Here is an 18,846-nt window from a genome sequence, read left to right on the forward strand (position 1 = left end):
AAATGTATTCCAAATGACATCCATCATTCTTGCAGTGGACTCTTCAATTAAAAATAGATTTACCTTTTAGAAGAGAGAGATGTTGATATTAATTTTTTATTATAATTGATACAGTCAAAATGAAAACTGACCAAGTGCAAAAAGGAAAGTTTTGAGAAAACTAAAAAAAAAAAAAAACTATATTATTCAGTTTCATGTGAATAATGACCTGAAAATGTTACAAGTATAACTTATTGGCATAGAGTTTACTATAATAAAGTTGAATTAATTCTTATTTTCTCACATTTAGATATATGGGTCAGCTTGTTAGCTTCCTCAACTTTGTTTTTTTGCACTTGGTCAGTTTTAATTTTGACTGTATCAATTATACTGTACTTCCCTTTAAGAAATGTAATTTTGTTCCCCCTAATATGGAAATCCGTCTTTTTTTTTTTTTTTTTTTTTGGCACAGAGGTTTTTCATCGTGATGTTTTGTTTCTCTGTACAAATCGAGACTAATCTTTCCAAGTGACTCCAATTCAAAGGAAATGATAAAATTGCATAGGTATTTCAAATTGTACTTAAATGCGCTATGATTAACAATAATAATCAGACTTAGGATCCGGTACACTTTAGCAACCAATGTGCGTACAATTTGACTATAGAGTTCCTTGAGCATAGTAGAGAGACATACTGTGAATGTAAACAACGACGTCAATGTGCTGTGTTATATTCTACTGTTAATATTACAATCTAGTGAAGGTGGAAAATGAAATAGCATACATACATTACAAGTTTTCATGTCCCTCAGCGGCATTGAAGTCGTTAGCGTTACAGTGAATATCCATATAGTACATACTTGCAATTAGTTGGAAAAAAATTAACACTATACAATATTTAAAATACACTATGATGGCCTGAGTTCGTATCGTAGGGAGAGACGGAAGAATACTGTACCTATGATCACGATCCGGATTGTACACTAACGCAGAGGTAAACAAAACTCAACGCGCCTGATAATAATATAATCTGCTGTGATGCAAGCTTTACTCAACCAGCAGACTGTTTTCCCACTTGGATGAACTTTAACTCCACTAAACTATTTCCAACTAAAGATTGAAGTAGACGTAAACAAAACCGAAATGTATTACTCCGCAATCGCAAGCTAGCTACCAAAGCAGCCACCAGGGCGCATTATTTTCAGCAAGTGAGCACGCAGGGCAGCCATTTCAACACATTCATTGAACTAACCTGTAAAATGCTCACAGAGGGTTAATATTTATTATTTCTCTACTGGGAATAGTGGATTTTCTTTTTCTGTAGATTCGTGATTGAATGTTAGTCTTTGAAGAGTGGAGAATTTCTTTAATTCTACAGAAATTTATTTGAGGTTGGCAACACTGAATCTCGCACTGTGTTATACCAGTTGTGCTGATGTGCTCTGTGAAGCTGCAAGTCACCTTGGGAGGGATTTAATGCCTATTACGCATGCGTGTTGCCATAATAAACGTTACAATGATTTTACACGCAATGTCTGAAACTACTAATATAAACATGTTGTTTAAATCGTAAGAAAGTGTTCTTATAAGCATGTTTAATTCACTCGTATTCCATGTATATTATACATTTTATTATTTTAGAAGGAACTATATTAATGTGAGGAAGAAGATGACAAGTATGAGTTTGGAGACATTATGCGTCCAATAGCCAATCAGGAACCATTACGCCACGTGCATTTATTTACATTTGCATCAATCTTTAGCTGGAAAGAGAGTAGCAACCAGGAGCGCATCATGGGTTCCCATTTTCCCACATCCTCTCTTTCCTATATTCCTGTATATAGGCCTAGACTAACTCTAGTAATCCCTAGGTTATCATTATCAGAATGTTTGTGCGTTGAACATGTTGCAGATTTGAAATTATTAATATCTTTTCAACCAGGTTTTCACCAAAAGGCACCCCTTGATTAGAAGGCTGCAACTTTGAGCAATTAGGCACTGATATATGTTGTTTTTGTTATTGTTGTCTAATGGCACACTGCTTGGTTTATAACGTCTTTTAACTTTCTACTCAAGGTAGCCAAAATCGGTGCTACCATTTAGTTCGTGTTTCAATTTACTCGGACAATGGTTAATGTTTGAGTAATTTACAGGAATTATAATATATAATATTTAAAATTGGCACTGTACTGTTCTCCAACCAGGAGATCAACCGTGAAAGGAATGTGTTTACTATTGCGTCATCTATTGGAGCGAAGTAGATAGATAATATTACCGTTATAACGTCAGTTTCAGAACCATGCGCTCTCCTGCATATGTTATTTCCTGTATGGAGGGATTAAAAGATCAGGAGATTAAGAGTGATCTAATTTTGTAACTGGGGTAGTGTAAATATGTGTGTAACAATGTTATTGTTTGTGCTGTGAGAGTTAGCCAATAGAGATACGAGTACCCACGTGTGTGACCTTATGTCATCTTATGACATACAAATTCATTCACAGCATCACCCCGTCTCATTCTCTGGAGACTTTCTCTTGGTTGGAGTACAGTACTTGTATACAAAATGGGATATGTGAATTACCATCTTGCCGGAAGTAATGCTTAACTAGAGGATTCGATCCGACACCGGGATGGGAATCCGGTGTGGCTTAGCGGCAGCGTTTCTCAAACTATGGTCCGCGGACCACCTGTGGTCCTCGAGTTCTGCCCTTGTGGTCCTTCGAAAAAGACAGAAGAAAAAATAAAATTCAAACGAATTGCGTATCACACTATAGCAGAAAATCTCAGAGTTAGGAAATGGCACATGGCAATCGCCTTTCACTTTCTCTCCCAGTACTAATATTTTATGAAATTTCTTACTCTATCCTTCTACCCACTTCCCACTATACTCTCAGCAACAAAAGAGGGATTTAAAGCACTATGAACGTGGCGATTCTCGCCATCTTTTCCTGCATATCTGGCACCGAGCCTGTAACCCAGCCAGGGACCACCCGAATTCATAACAGAGGACCAAAGTACCGACACTGAGTCTGCACATTGAAATGGGCACGTACTGTACGTCGTACACCAATAATAGAACGTGTCAAATTGCATCTTTACTTGTTGAAAATCGATCATGTTTATGTATTAATTTTTTTATTTGTTTTTCCAGATGACGATAAGAAATTTTAGACTCCGCCTATTTTAAAATCCGACAGGTTTTCTTTCTACAATTGCGTGTTTCGTCTCTAAGTGCCGTTTAAATTTCTCGGGTCTCATACACTCGTTTGAAAGCACTTCGTAACAAACAACGCACTCACTCTCATTGCCACAAGAAAGTAAATCCAAGTTCCAAATAACTCTTGTCATATTTACGAAAGTATTTAATATTGTATATACCACTGCCACCGGGTGCTTGCCCACTTGCAGTGTAAATAAATAAATACATACATACATACATACATACATACATACATACATACATACATACATACATACATACATACATACATACATACATACATACATACATACATACATACATACATACATACATACATACATACATACATACATACATACATACATACATACATACATACATTCAATAGCTACCACTAGGACTAGATATTTCTATAATGGCACTGTAATTAATATATTTCTTCACACACAGCTTCCGAACTATTAGCACTGCCTAAATTAAGCGTATCATCATGTTACTTTCTTATAAAAAAATCCGGGTCGAAGGCAGATTTCCATTATTTATAATGGGCACTATTTAACTGAGTCATGGACAACTACTAGCGTGTACCACATAAGAAGGATTTCAAACAACTGATTGCTATCAGGCAAGGGAGGAATCAATACTGCACAGAATTTGTTATAAGTTACTTGTGATTGGCTACAAAAAATATAATTACAAAAGTATGGTAATTAATTAATTAATTAATTAATTCTACTTTAAAATACAAATAAACTGGTATTAAAATACTATAAAAATGATAAATTTGCTTTCGGAGTGAACAAGAGTAAGGTGGTCTGCGGAACTGTTCTGACTTTAAAAAGTGGTCCCCTTCAAAAAAGTTTGAGAGACGTTGGTTTAGTGGATAAAGCATCAGCACCTAGAGCTGAAAACCCGGGTTTAAATCCCGGTGCCGGAGAGAATTTTTCTCCGTTCCACTACTCTTTCGTCGTACGATGACACAGAATATCTGCAAGGAAAGATCATATATATGTACTTCGGTACATTAAAATTATATATATATATATCATATGCGTAAATCACTTCGTGATTTAAGACGGCGCTTATTCCGTCGGATCCCGGCCAACCATTAACTCATAACGAGTGCACCTCCGCACATATGTGGACATTAGTCCTACGTTCATAGACATCTATGACGTAGTGAAGAGGGCGGCCACCAGAGGGAACTCAAGAGGTGGAACTTAAACTGAGAGGATTCGATCCGACACCGGGATGGGAATCCGGTGTGGCTTAGTGGATAAAGCATCAGCAAGTATAGCTGAAAACCCGGGTTCAAATCCCAGTGCCGGATAGAATATTTTTCTCCGTTCCACTACTCTTTCATCATACGATGACACAGAATATCTGCAAGAAAACATCATATCGTCGCTTAAGAACCAATACCACGTAACTGACAAAATGTAAATTTTACAGGAGAAGGAAAAAACCGAATAAAAACCATAAAAATAACGCAATAGTCTTGAAAAGTGGTGTATGGCTATGAAATAGCATAACTAATTTGTATCTAAGTGAAAATGGATGATCGTGGCCGTAGACATTTGGCCATGTCACTTACGCGGTATTGGAACTCTGCCGTTGACTACATTTTGTTAGTTACGCGGTATTGTGAGACAACTTTAGCAGCTTCAGGACACATGCCGACAAGCGTTTTCTTTGCGTGAAAACTGCCTTCTGGAAATATTATTCGTGCTCTTGTATATGTCAATGTGTTATCTGAATTGTTGTCCTACCATCTGACTTGAGGTCAAGGTCGGTAGGCTGTAGCTTGAATCAGCACTAGATTACGTTCCAGACAATGATTGCTGCATTCTTAGTCACTCAAATGCTGAAACTGGGAAAGGAAAAAGAAGACACAGTTCAATGCTTATTGTTATAATAATAAGAACAATAATAATAAAAATATAATAATAATAATAATAATAATAATAATAATAATAATCTGATACCAGGTACTTTATTTTTACACTACGTATTTGAATAGATAAGTAGAATTGTTACTAAAAATGTTGCTAACAAATATAATTTTATAATAAAATAATGAATAATAACAATATTATTATTATTATTATTATTATTATTATTATTATTATTATTATTATTATTATTATTATTATTATTGACAATGGACTTGACTGACTTGCGAATAATGAAAAGAAAATCATATAAAAATGTAATAATGATGATAATTTTTCAGGCACAATATTTGTTAAACATAATAAAGAAATAATTATAGGTCTATGCTGAAATCACAAAAAGTAGTCCTTGAGTAACCCTAGTGTGGAATACTATAATAAAAACTATGGCACAATTGGTTCTATATACAATAATGTCACGGTAATTTAGGTAGGCTACTAATGCTCTTTTTTTCTGTGCTTTTGCACGAGATTTTTTTTTTTTCATACTGAAGGGACGCCATCAGTACTATTAGCTAACCTATATCGCACAGTTCATTCTTTAATTCCCAATGTACACAGGAACATCTTTTTGCAAACCTGAATTTTTTTTCTCAGCAACTTTTAGGTTGTAGACAAATGTTCCCTTTCTTCTCGATTCAGAACTTGTACTACCAGGTCTTTTCGTAGGAGTGAAATCCAACTGAAAGATTTGATACGTAAAGGGTCTTCTGTTCCCAAGTCATAGTTTTCCAGAATGCCTGAAAGATGTGTCTTCTCTCATTAGAAATTAAATTAGAGCCCCTTACTTTCGAATTTTGGCACATTTTATAACTACACTCTGGCCCCAAATTCCTTGCATCTCTTTCCGTATCATGTGTCACTTTGCCATCTTTCCACCTCTTGTAGCTAAGATAAGCTTCCTCTTCCATTCTAAGTTTTCTATTTTCCATTTTCTTCCACTTACCCTTTTGTGGCTTTGAACTACTTTTTCTTTTCTGTCAAATTTCCATGAAACACTTGTAGATTCTTCTCTTTACCTTTTTCTGACGAATGTAAAGATGTAGAATAAGTAGCACTCACGAATTCTTCGGGGTCGTCTACATCTGAAGACGCATCCGAAATTTGGTGTAGATCCTTCATTGACGGGGTATTGTCTTCAGTTTCTGTCCTATCCTATTTCTAGCGGTATTATTTTAATAGTGTGCTTTAAATCATACCAGACTGCATAATACGATCATAACCTTACCGTTAACACTGGACGGACAATGCCTGATCTGCAGCAGCCATTTTCAGAAGGACGGTTTTCTTTTGCATTTGAATTATCAGGCAGTACACCTACGAATAAGATGAGATTACTAGTGTTTATAAATGTGATATAAATGGATTAAAAATATGTGTAGTAAATATTATCATCAATTTAGATCTTCCTCCTACCGGAGGAAATGGAAGGAACAAGCTCAGCACCACTGAATGTAGCGTAAATTATTTTAGCGGCCCATTCATGATTATTTACATAAAGTACTTAAATTAAGTTTGTTGTTATGATTCCGTAACGGAAGAAAAATAAACGTTTAATAACTGTGATATTTCTTATGCCATACCTTCGTTAATGTTCACAGAAGTTTCTCCCGTCTTGAATGCAGAACATAGCACAGATAGGATTTCGTTCTCGCTGAACTGACTGTCGTCTGATTCATTATCCTCTTCTTTTCTTGTATCTGTAGGCCTATATAATAATAAAATAATAAATGTACTATATTTCAGTGAATGAAATTGCAGTAATATTCTGCGGGAATTCAGCTCAATTAACATTCAATTAGTGAAATAATTCTATTATATTTACCTTTTAAATAATTGAAACTGAACACTTCTTTAATCTTCTCAGAATATTACACACTGTTGATACAATTTCACAAGGCAGTAACGAGAACCAGCTTCCGTACTGAGGGCGCGCAGGGAGTAGACATAACAGCCTATCTGTTGTCAGTCAGATACGCGGTATTTCCAACAGACTTCTCGTGACTTCAGATACGCGGTATTGTACCCCCCTCCTTCGCACGCAGACCATACATGTAATTAAATTCCCGAGCTTGTCAATTCATGCAGTGACAGTGGAGGCACCATCTGTGCAAAAAAACAGTTTTGACCAAACATGTCAGTTACGCGGTATTGTTTCTTAAACGACGATATGTACTTCGGTACATTAAAATAATATATATCATATGATATCACATCAGCATTTACAATTTTATGACCTATTTGAAATAAAATTCAGTTATAAATTTTAAAAACAGTTTGAAAATATTATATCAAAGATTTGTTTAAAACACACAGCATGCAAAATTGGGGTCACCCAATTACGGTGGTTAATATCAATAATACAGGGTAGAAGTGAAATAACCCTGTAGATTGACAGGGACGATAAGTACATTTGAAGGAATAGAAGACATATTCGTTTAGCAATAAAATGCACGGTTAATTACAAAATTAAGTTTGAAGTTTCAGCAGTCCGGCAACATCGCCACTAACAGAGTAATTTTTTTTCTAGTAATAAAGATGTAAAAGGTCAAAGAACTCAGGTCTGTCTCTGTACGCGAGACTTTCTCACTACGACGTTACAATCTGTTCGCAGCGTTCAGTGGCTGAAAATTAGTGGTTTAAATTAAATTTACAGGAAAAGCGTCCACAATATTGAAATACACCAGGGGGATATATGATTTTTTATTAGATTTTCTATCGATATGGAGAAAAGTCACTATCCTATCGCAATAGTTAACGAATAAGAGGGTATTAAACATTTGGGAAAATAAAAAAACATTTTTTCTGAGAAATCTATGAACTTTCCAATATATTGCACACTTTTTTTATTAGAGAAATCATGATCTGTTCGATTTGAAAATATGCAGGGTTATTTCAATTCCACCCTGTATGTCAGGCATGTTAAAAATCAGACACTGAAAGTGCAGTGTATGTGCGCGGAACGCCGGTCTGTGCAGATTGCGCCATTCACGTGTTGCTCTTACCAGTTCTTAGCGGGAGTGATGTACAAGAATCTATTCTGCGCTTCTAGTGTTCAATTAAATTGACATTTGGACATTATGAACATATTTAGGAGAAGGAAAAAACACAATTATTGTCAGTGTCTATATTTGACAATAATTGTAACACAAGAAAGAATAGACTTACTCAGTTACAATTCACAATGCAGTCGTTTGTAAAGAATCATTTATTTACATGATTTGTATTCAGTATTTGAAGAAAATATAAATATTACAGTAATTTCGAAACAACAAAAAACGAACACAATATTTCATTTTACATAGTAGGTACTGATTATTTCAAAGTAATACTCTTCATTGTTCCTCAAGCATTATTGGGACTATTGGTGCACAAATGCTAAGAAAGAAACTATTTTACTCCCAGTTACATGCAATAGGACATTGTGAGGCTTTTACACTGCTGGCCTCACGGCCACATGCCGAAGCAGAGGTGGACGATCATCCAACCAGAATGGAGGTACCGTGTGGTTAGCACGATGAGCCCCCCAGCCGTTATAGCTGGTTTGCGTAACCGGATTTCGCTACCTATCGTAGCTCCCCAAGTGCATCACGATGCTGGGTGGGCACCGGTCCCATACACTGGCCGAAATTTCATGAGAAAATTTCTTTCCCCATGAGGATTCGAACCAGCGCGCATTCCGTGACCCGAGTCCTAGGCAGGATGCCTTAGACCGCGACGCCACGGCGCGGGACGGAATCATTTCCTTGCTGTATATTAATATAAATTCACATTATTATTAATAAATTGGATAAATTAAGCTTGAATTTAAATTTATATATAGTTTATTTGGAAAACGTTGAGAGCAAGTATTAGCAAGTTGGGAGCGTTACTGAATTGAGTTAAAAGAGTACTTCACAAGCTGTGAAGCGAGGTCATTTTCTTTATGTCAGGTTTAAAGATTTATTAACGTAAGTATATTAGAAAATATAGTAACGTGAGATGGAAAATTCGCCATTATGTATTATTTTTCCAGAAAATTTTTCCGTCTTACAAATAGTTGCTTTCTTCCTTCCTTTACAACCTCAAGAGCCTCACATGTATTACTCACTATATCCTCATCACTTATCAGCTTATCAAATAAAAGTTGTAAGTCGTCTAACCATTTATGGCTGTCTTAGTACAGACTCCAAAACAACATCATTTTCATGTTTGTCTTGCCGTGAGAGTACTAATTAAGAAATAAGAGCTGGCGAATATCATATTTTGAGAACTTTACTAATATGATTTAAATTCTCATATCACTGTTAGGTCCACATGATATGATGAAAGCCTTTCATTTTAAAATAATTACTATTGGCTGAGGAAAACATCATAACATTTATGTTATATGATGTCTCTTTGTTATATCTGTGGACTCCTCACTTTATTTTCCATAACGTATTCACAATCACAGCTCAATGAGCACCAGTACTGATCTGTGTTACTGAAACAAAAGCTGATCTGCTACTATAGGTACTGTACAGCCCTGTCGCGTTCCCCTCCAAGCCGATTCGCTCCCTCCAGGTAGGGGAATAGGAACTGCACGTTGCACGCATCTAGTGCACAATGTGCAGGGTTTTGACATGCCTGCTGTATGTAGTTAAAATCAAGACTTTTGTATAATTTACTTAATTTTGAGTAATTTATTGGAAATGTGTTCCAGTAGATTACATGTTTTGGAATTCGATATGTTGTGACAAATTCTATGTAAAATAATGTGCACTGTGCTGACGATGTAGCCTCGACGTGGCAGTAAGATGAGGAAGTCTGGAAAATTAATTTCTATTTAAAATTTAAATTTGAAGTGATATATCTTTTATGCGGAATTATCTGTTGCACTGTTACTTACATATTACATTCTCCAAAGAAGGATGGTGAAGACTGGAACGTTACCCACGTACTGAATGAAGTTTACAGAAATATATCTTCTGACACGCAACTGACTTTGCCGGGAGGAACTGCTTGCTATTCTGCATATGTGATGCAATCGTATAACTGGTTCAGAATAAGTTCATTAAGCAATACAGTTTCTTATTATAGTATTTAGCAATATGACACTTTTCAGCGGTGATTATAATTTTACTGCTATTACTAGGGCTAGGATTTTGATGACATTGCATCTTTTTTCTAGTAAGCCAGAAACATAGCTGCTTTAGTATTTATATGTTATGTGATAAACTGAGTGTTTTAAGACATATTTGTTAGGGCATTTTTTTTTGCATTTTTTGCCTGTTTCAACTCATAAGAGCAGCTTTTGTTTTATTCGGACATTTTTTAGGAATTTTCATTTAATTTTGGCCATAAATCTCCATTATTAATATAAAATAATGTTTATTTCCTTTAATATTTGTCTACATATTTTGTCCATTAATATCCATTATTTTTTTACTTTATTATTTAACGACGCTATATCAACTACGAGGTTATTTAGTGTCGATGGAATTGGTGATAGCGATATTATATTTGACGAGATGAGGCCGATGATTCGCCATAGATTACCTGACCTTTGTTTTACAGTTGGGAAAAACCTCGGAAAAAACCCAACCAGATAATCAGCCCAAGCGGGAGTCGAACCCGCGACCGAGTGCAACTCCGGATCGGCAGGCAAGCGCCTTAACCGACCAAGCTACGTCGATGGCTAATACCCATTATTTTGTTTAATATTTTAATCGTTTTTCTACACAAATATTGCCATTTTAACGTAGTACACTCCAACCACCCCTCCAATATAGACTCCTCTATTCTTGCTAATTCCGGGTAAGAGTGGCCTTGTGGTGAGCTACATGGAAATTACATAAGGTAAAATAATTAATTAAAGTGTACCACTTAGAAAAAAATATGTAAAATTAATAAACTTAAATGTTGGTACTACTCTTATGGCCAGTTTTTCCAAGTAATGTTTAATTTGGCTTAACAAATGTTAAATTAACAGCTGGTTTATTTTTAACGTTTTGTTAAGATGTTTTCCATTTTTCCAACATAATTTTGTTTAAAATAACCAACACTTAACTTTAACTGTCGTTAATACTATTCTAACTACTCAACAGCAGTTGGTAATGATTTTGCATATATAAGACAACTTCTTATTGGCTGATATTATTATTTAAATTCTGTACTATGGAGTAAGTCATGAAACATGTGTAAAATCGTAACCTATTACAGTAGCCATGATTCATTCATACAGTACAGAGAATTGATAAATGAAAGTTGCATTGACTGCTATTGAATAATAATAATTATTATGTATGGTTACATTTTATAATGCTAAATATGAATTTCTGTTTAGAAAAATCTCAGCATTATGACCACCAGGTGACAATAATTACACGAATGTGTGTGTAGTCAACTGTACAGAAAACCCCGAGGAGAATTCCGTATCATATAAAATTCTCTAATTTAGGTTCATGTATAAATTATATGTAATTTCGTCCTAAAGAAGCAATTGCTGCTGAAACATTTTATTATTTACTCACTGCGTATTTTGAAGCACTATTGACATCGGCTATAGTTGAAGAGCTAATAACATAGAATCTAGAGTTAATGGTAGCTAGTGAATTGGAACAAGTGGCCTATTTCAACTAGGTAACATACAACTGAGTTTTATTTTAAGACATGAAAGTGATTATTATAACTACATACCGGTACCTAAGAAATATTAGTAAATTAATACATAATGTGCATTCAAACATAACAAAACTTAATTGGTATATTAACTTTCATTTATTAGAGTTATATTATAGCTAGCGATAAGATATATGGCTTAAAACAGAAGCGAAAGAGCTGGATTCTTGGAATTTATAATCGTTTTCTTTCCGATGGAAATTTAATTTTCCAGCAGGATAATCACCCCGTGCACACCGTCATAAACGTTCAAAGACGGTTCACGGAAAAGCATGAAAAAGAGGATTGACAAATATCGAGACATCCCACCTCAAAATCCAGATCAGTTCTGGGATCAAGTTCTGGTTACCTGTGAAGATTTCGCTAAGGACCAGAACTATTTCCGCGACCTGGTGGACTCAATGCCCCGAAAATGCCAGGCAGTGATAGACGCCGATGGCATGTGGACAATGTATTAGATCCACATGCGTATTTCTTTTATTTTTCTTTAATTTGTTTGTTTATCTTTGTTTTATTTCGGGAAGAAAATTGATCTCCCAAGAGTTTCTTAAATTCTCCTAGTGGAGCCAGAGTTGCGAAATAATAAGTTCCACTACACAAAATTATAAAAATGAAGAAAGGTAACATGTATAAAAATTAGTTACGTTAAAAAAAAAGTTATCCCCGAGAACCGAACACGGGCCCCTGGGATGGCAAACCAACACGCTACTGACTACTCCATCTGGGTACCATGACGTAATCAGCGCGACGAGGCACATATAGCTGCTAGGCTTGAAATCTACGGACCGTGTAAATATTTCAATGTTCAGTACTAGTTAATGTTTCATTTGGACTGATTTACTGAAGCTTGGTGAAACCGTCCCTTACTCTAAACATTCCTCAAAGAGAAACATAACATGTTACTTTCACAACTTTTGTCTGAACAGCTGTGGTGTTATCCGCCATGTTTAACTGTTTGTTAAATGAGTTAACGGCCTGAAATCCTACATTTAAAGTTAACAAACGGTTAAGAATCTGTTAAGCCAAACTGGTGTTGAACAAATGGAAAAACTGTATTTAACAAACTGTTGAAGGTTTAACAGTCGTTAAGTCTTCTAACAATACTTGGACAAACCGGCCATTAGAATTTAATTTTAATTACTAGTTTAAATATTAAGTAGTACAAAACCTCTTTTCCTACTAAGCCAATTATGTAAGAACAATTTTTAGGGTATTTTAAGGGCATTTTTGAAAGATTTTTAAGTCATAAATGCATTGTTTTAGGTCATTTTTTCATGATTTATACGTCATCAAAATCCTAGCCCTAGCTATTACTTTCAAAATTTTAAGTGTGTTATTAAAGATAGTCAGTTCGCGGCCCTCTAAGATTAAACGGGTTACAATTTTTTTTTTCGATTGTTATGAAAATCTACAACAAGTTCACTCTACATGGTTCTGAAATTTCTTTTGTCTGACCGATACATATTTTGTTATAATTTTTTGGTTTATTTTCTTGTTACAGGAAGCCAATCCTGACGGTAGAATCTACTTCAGAAAAGAACCAAATGTAAGTAACTCATGGATGTACATAAGTAACAGTGTAGTAATATACAAATCTGGCTTTCAGGTAGGAGCTCCCTGTAAAGCAGGTTTGAATAATTTCAAGGAAAAATTGTTCCGGAGCCGGGTATCGATCCCGGGACTCTTCGCTTAGCGCGCTAACGCGCTACCGACTGAGCTACCCCAGGAACTATACACGACACCGTCACAATTTTTCCTTTTATATCCACAGAACTCAAATGAGCTGACAAGACGCCAGAACTCAGCTGTGAGTGCCACAAATTAAGTCACACAGTATTTTGTGTGCACTCATAGTTGAGTTCTGGCATCTTGTCAGCTCATTTGAGTTTTGTGGATGTAAAAGGAAAAATTGTGACGGTGTCGTGTATAGTTCCTGGGGTAGCTCAGTCGGTAGAGCGTTCGCGCTCTAAGCGAATGGTCCCGGGATCGATACCCGGCTCCGGAAAAGTTTTTCCTTTAAAATTATTCAACAGTGTAGTATATTGTGTGCAGTGCATTTCTTATGATACGTGTTTATTTGTTTATTTATTTTCAAAATTAAATTTAATTTCAGGACAGAGATATTAATACCAGTTTCGAACTACATACCTTCCTTCATTATCGGTAATTGAATTTTGTTTGATGAAATAGGCAAGTAGCTTCGTAATTAATCAAGTTTCTCTAGGACTTACTGTCTTTAGATAAATGCTACAAGAAAGAGAACACTTCTCATCATTCATATTGCAAACGACCCATAGACCTTCAGTAAATAATTTTATATGTGCGCGCACAATATTCACATCGTGTTTTACAATACTTTGAAAATTCTTTAATTCAGTCAATGTTCCAACTTTATACGATATCTCATCGGTGGTCTTTAATCCATATTTTCGTCGTCGTCGTCATCATCATCATCACCATCACTATCACCATCACCATCATCATCATCATCATTTGAAATATTTAGGCTTCATGACTAATATCGTTTTCCGCGGTTTTTTCTGCTATGAAGTTAAGCACGGGCAGGGCATGTAGCTCGTATGGGCGAATCCATAAATGCATGTAGTGTGTTAGGAGAGAGGCCGGAGTGGAAGAGACCTTTGGGGAGACCGAGACATAGATGGGAGGATAATATTAAAATAAATTTGAAGGAGGTGGGATATGATTGTAGAGACTGGTTTAACCTTGCTCAGGCTAGGGACCGATAGCGAGCTTATGTGAGGGCGGCAATGAACCTCCGAGTTCTTTAAAAATTATATTTGCACATATTAAGAGATAAATGTTTTCGGCTCGAAACTGCCACCTTCATTTACAATATAGTATACCTATCCAATACATTATATATATATATATACATATATATATACACACACACACATTTTGATTACACAACTTTTAACACTGTATCACTTCGGAGTATGTATGATGAGACTTTCTTGTGTTAAATTGTAACATACCTTGTGAACATGTTTCGACCTATTTTGGGTTATCTTCAGAACTGGTCGTTGTTGGTGTTGGCGCCTGTTGTTTCCTGTGAGTGTGCGTTCGTAGTGTAGAGTCAAAGAGTGTATGTATTTTGAAATTGAGTTGTGTGTTGAGAATATCGTTGGGGTATGTTTTCGTGTGTCTGTATATTTCATATTGTTCTAGTGTGTTGAGTTTCTTTCTTTTTGATTAGATGTGCAGTATTTCCATGTCTGTGTTGATGTCTCTGTAGGTGTGGTTGGAATTTGTGTTGTGTTCTGCATATGTGGAGGTGTTTTGTAATTTTGTTATGGCTGTGATGTGTTCTTTGTAACGTGTTTGAAATGATCTGCCTGTCTGTCCTATGTAGAAGTTGTTGCAGGTGTTGCATTTGAGTTTGTATACGCCTTTGTGGTTGTATTTGTTTGGTGTTGAGATGTTTTTGTAGAGTGTTATTTTTTCCGTATGCGATGTTGTAATTTAATTTCTTGAATGAGGTTGCAATTTTATGTATGATTTTGTGTTCGTGTGTTAGTATGATGTATTTTTTTTGTGTTCTTGTGTTTGTGTTGTATTCTTCTGTTTTTTGAGGTTTTGTTTTGTCTTACGTATTATGTTCTCTATTATGTTGGGGTTGTATCCGTTTTCTTGTGCTATGTATTTGATTGTGTTTAGTTCTTCTTTGTAATCCTGTTGGTTCATTGGTATGTTGATTAGTCTGTGTACCATTGTTCGGAATGCAGCTTGTGTTGTGTGGGGTGGTTGGATGTGTTGTGTATGTATGTGTGTTGTTGTTGTTGTGGGTTTTCTATATAATTTGAATGTGTGTTTGTTGTCTACTTTTGTTATTGTAATGACTTGAAAATTTATGGGTTTGTTGTTTTCAATTTCTAATGTGTAGTGTAGCTTTGGGTGTATTTTGTTTATGTGTTGATGTAGGTTTTGGATCTGTCTTTTGTTTCCTTTGTATAGTATTATTAGTAGGCCTATGTCATCTACGTATCTGTGCCATATATGTTGTCTCCGTGTTTGTTATTGCCTTTGTTTTGTATGTATATCTGTTCTACGTGGTGTAAGAATATTTCTGCTAGTATGCTGGAAATGGGTGATCCCATGGGTAGGCCTTCGGTTTGTGTGTAATATATGTTATTGTATGTGAAGTAGTTTTGTTTTGTGATGATGTCTGTGGTGTGGATGATTTCTTGCATTTGTTCTTGTGGTGTGTTGTTTTTGAGCATTTGTTCTAGTATCTGTGATACTGTGGATACATGAGGAAGTTGAAATATTGAATGTTCAGATAAGAAATGGGCTGGAAACCTTAGATGTAATAGCATGTTACAGACCACCCAGTGAATTAAACAATTTAACTTTGCACAAACTAAATGAATATCTTAATACAGTATCAGAAGACCGAAACGTAGTAATTGCTGGGGATCTAAACCTCCCGAAAATTAACTGGAACGGGATTTCAGGTACAAATTCAGATGCACAGACCCTTGTTAATGAATTGATCTGGCGTAAAGATTTCACGCAGGTAGTAAATGGTCCGACGCGTGACAATGCCCTCTTAGATGTTTACCTACTAAGACCTGTCTCTCTCTTTGTCAACTCTGAAAGTCTTCATAAAATAAGTGATCACAATAGCGTCTTATTAGAAATCTTATGGGAAAACACAGTAAATCCGAGGTCAAGTCCAGTGTCTGTCTGGAATTTTAACAAAACCGATGTCCATGAATTACAAACGTTTCTACGACAAAAGCATGATGACTTTCTAAGGACTGAAGGAAATATGGAAAATGTATGGCATAAATTTAAGTGTATAATTTTCGAGGCATTAGTAAAATGTGTACCTTCTAAAATAATTAAGAAAAATCCGGACCCAGAATATTACACTAATTATATTCGCTACTTAAAGAAAAAGACAAGGCGCGCATTTAGCAAACGTAAACGGAGCCATGAGCATTGGGAAAAATATGTTGAATTAATTAAGAAACTTGAGTGTGAAAAAAGGTTAGCTCAGGAAAATTTTCTAAAAACTATTTTAAAAGAAGATGAAAGTAACAATTGGAGACAGTTTTATAATTATGTACGCAGGAGAAAAGGGAAAAATGAAGGAGTAGTGCTTTTACGAAATCAGAACGGAGAAAGTATAACTGATGACAAAGAAAAGGCCGACTTATTAAATTCCTATTTCATTTCGGTTTTCAATAATAATAATAATAATAATAATAATAATAATAATAATAATAATAATAATAATAATAATAATAATAATAATAATAATCCCGCTGATAGGAGTGGTTGTGTCACAGACCGTGAATGTGAATCAAATTCGACTTTCAAAATAACTTCCAAAGGGGTTAGAGAGAGAATAACGAAATTAAAAAATCGGAAGTCTCGAGGACCAGATAGTATTGCTACAGAGATTCTTAAATTAGGTTCCGAGGCCATAATTCCATACTTAATGCGTATATTTCATGTTTCCATAAACAATGCAGCTATTCCATGTGACTGGAAATCAGCTATAGTGGTACCCATACATAAAGGTGGAAATAAATTAGATGTCGGAAACTACAGACCGATTAGCCTTACATCTGTCGTATGTAAAGTCATGGAGCATTTGATATCGGATTATATTCGTCATGTTCTAAATGCGAAAGACTGGTTTTACAACCGCCAGCATGGTTTTAGGGAAGGCTTCTCATGTGATAGTCAAATTACGTCGCTGGTTCAGGATCTAGCTGAAGAGGTAGATAGAGGCGGAAGAATCGATGCAGTTGTGATTGACTTTTCGAAAGCATTTGATTTGGTGCCACATGACATATTAATAGATAAGTTAAGTAGGCTAGGAATAGATAAAAGAGTGGTGCTATGGATCCAAGAATTCTTAAAAGGTAGAACCCAGAGAGTTAGAGTAGGTCATGAAATATCGGAAATTGGAAATATAAGTTCAGGGGTGCCACAGGGCAGCGTTCTGGGTCCATTACTCTTTATAATATACGTAAATGACCTATGCCAGGATATTACATCAAATGTGAGGCTATTTGCAGACGACTGCATTATCTATAGAAAGATTAGAAATAATTCAGATGTAGATGCTATTCAAACAGACTTGAATAAAATTTACAACTGGGCGTTAAAGCATAGGATGAAAATAAATGGTTCTAAAAGTAAATCTATAACATTTTGTAAAACCCGAGAGGAAACTACTCTTAATTACGAATTCAGTGGTGTTGTAATTCCGCAAGAACAATGTTATAAATACCTAGGAGTGTATTTAAACTCCAAACTTTCTTGGGGAGAGCATGTTGATAATGTTACAGGCAAAGCATGGAGGGCACTTCACTTTATTATGAGAATCTTGAGAAAGGCTAGCCCCAAATCGAGGGAAATAGCATATCTAACATTAGTGCGACCGTTAATGGAATACGGAACTACATGTTGGGATCCCTATAGAATATATCAGATAAATTCCTTAGAAAGAATCCAGTATAGGGCAGCTAAATTTGTTAAAGGTAAAAGAGAAGATGGGAACGATACGATAAAAGAACTTAAATGGGAAACTTTGGAAAACAGACGTAGGAAAACTAGAATAACATCATTATATAGAGCACATCTAGGTCAGAAAGCATGGGTAGACATAACGGCTCGGTTAGAAAAGCCAACGTACTATGGTAGGAACGATCATGATTTTAAAATCAAATGTAGGAAACAGAAAACGGATGTAGGTAAATTCTCATTTTTAAATAGAACTATAAATGATTGGAATGACCTACCTGCAGCGGTCTTTGAGGGCTGTCCTTCCTTAAGGAGATTCAAGAATAATTTAAAGAGTTGTGTATAAAGTGAAAATTAAAATTAAGGTACATTCAACATTTAATTTTTTAAGGTGGCATGTATTTATCTAGCCTGACGAGTTTACTTCCTTGGTTTGAATTGTAAATTATTTAAAAATAGCGTGTAAGAGGGCCTTAGACTAGAAATGTTTAGTTTAAATGTAGTTCTGTTTATAAGTACAGTATGCATAAGAATGCAATTATTTGACTTATTTGAACTGTTGTATCAGTGA

The 18,846-nt window shown here is 35.4% G+C and overlaps 1 non-coding gene across 1 annotated transcript; it reads left to right on the plus strand.

Moving 5' to 3' along the window:
- The first annotated feature begins 13,705 nt into the window (after nt 1–13,705).
- Nucleotides 13,706–13,779, plus strand: TRNAR-UCU (transfer RNA arginine (anticodon UCU)). Its single transcript has one exon. It is a non-coding gene; the product is annotated as a tRNA-Arg (tRNA).
- The last annotated feature ends 5,067 nt before the right edge of the window (nt 13,780–18,846 follow it).

This window comes from Periplaneta americana, chromosome 12 (genome assembly GCF_040183065.1).
Source record: "Periplaneta americana isolate PAMFEO1 chromosome 12, P.americana_PAMFEO1_priV1, whole genome shotgun sequence".
NCBI classification, from domain to species: domain Eukaryota; kingdom Metazoa; phylum Arthropoda; class Insecta; order Blattodea; family Blattidae; genus Periplaneta; species Periplaneta americana.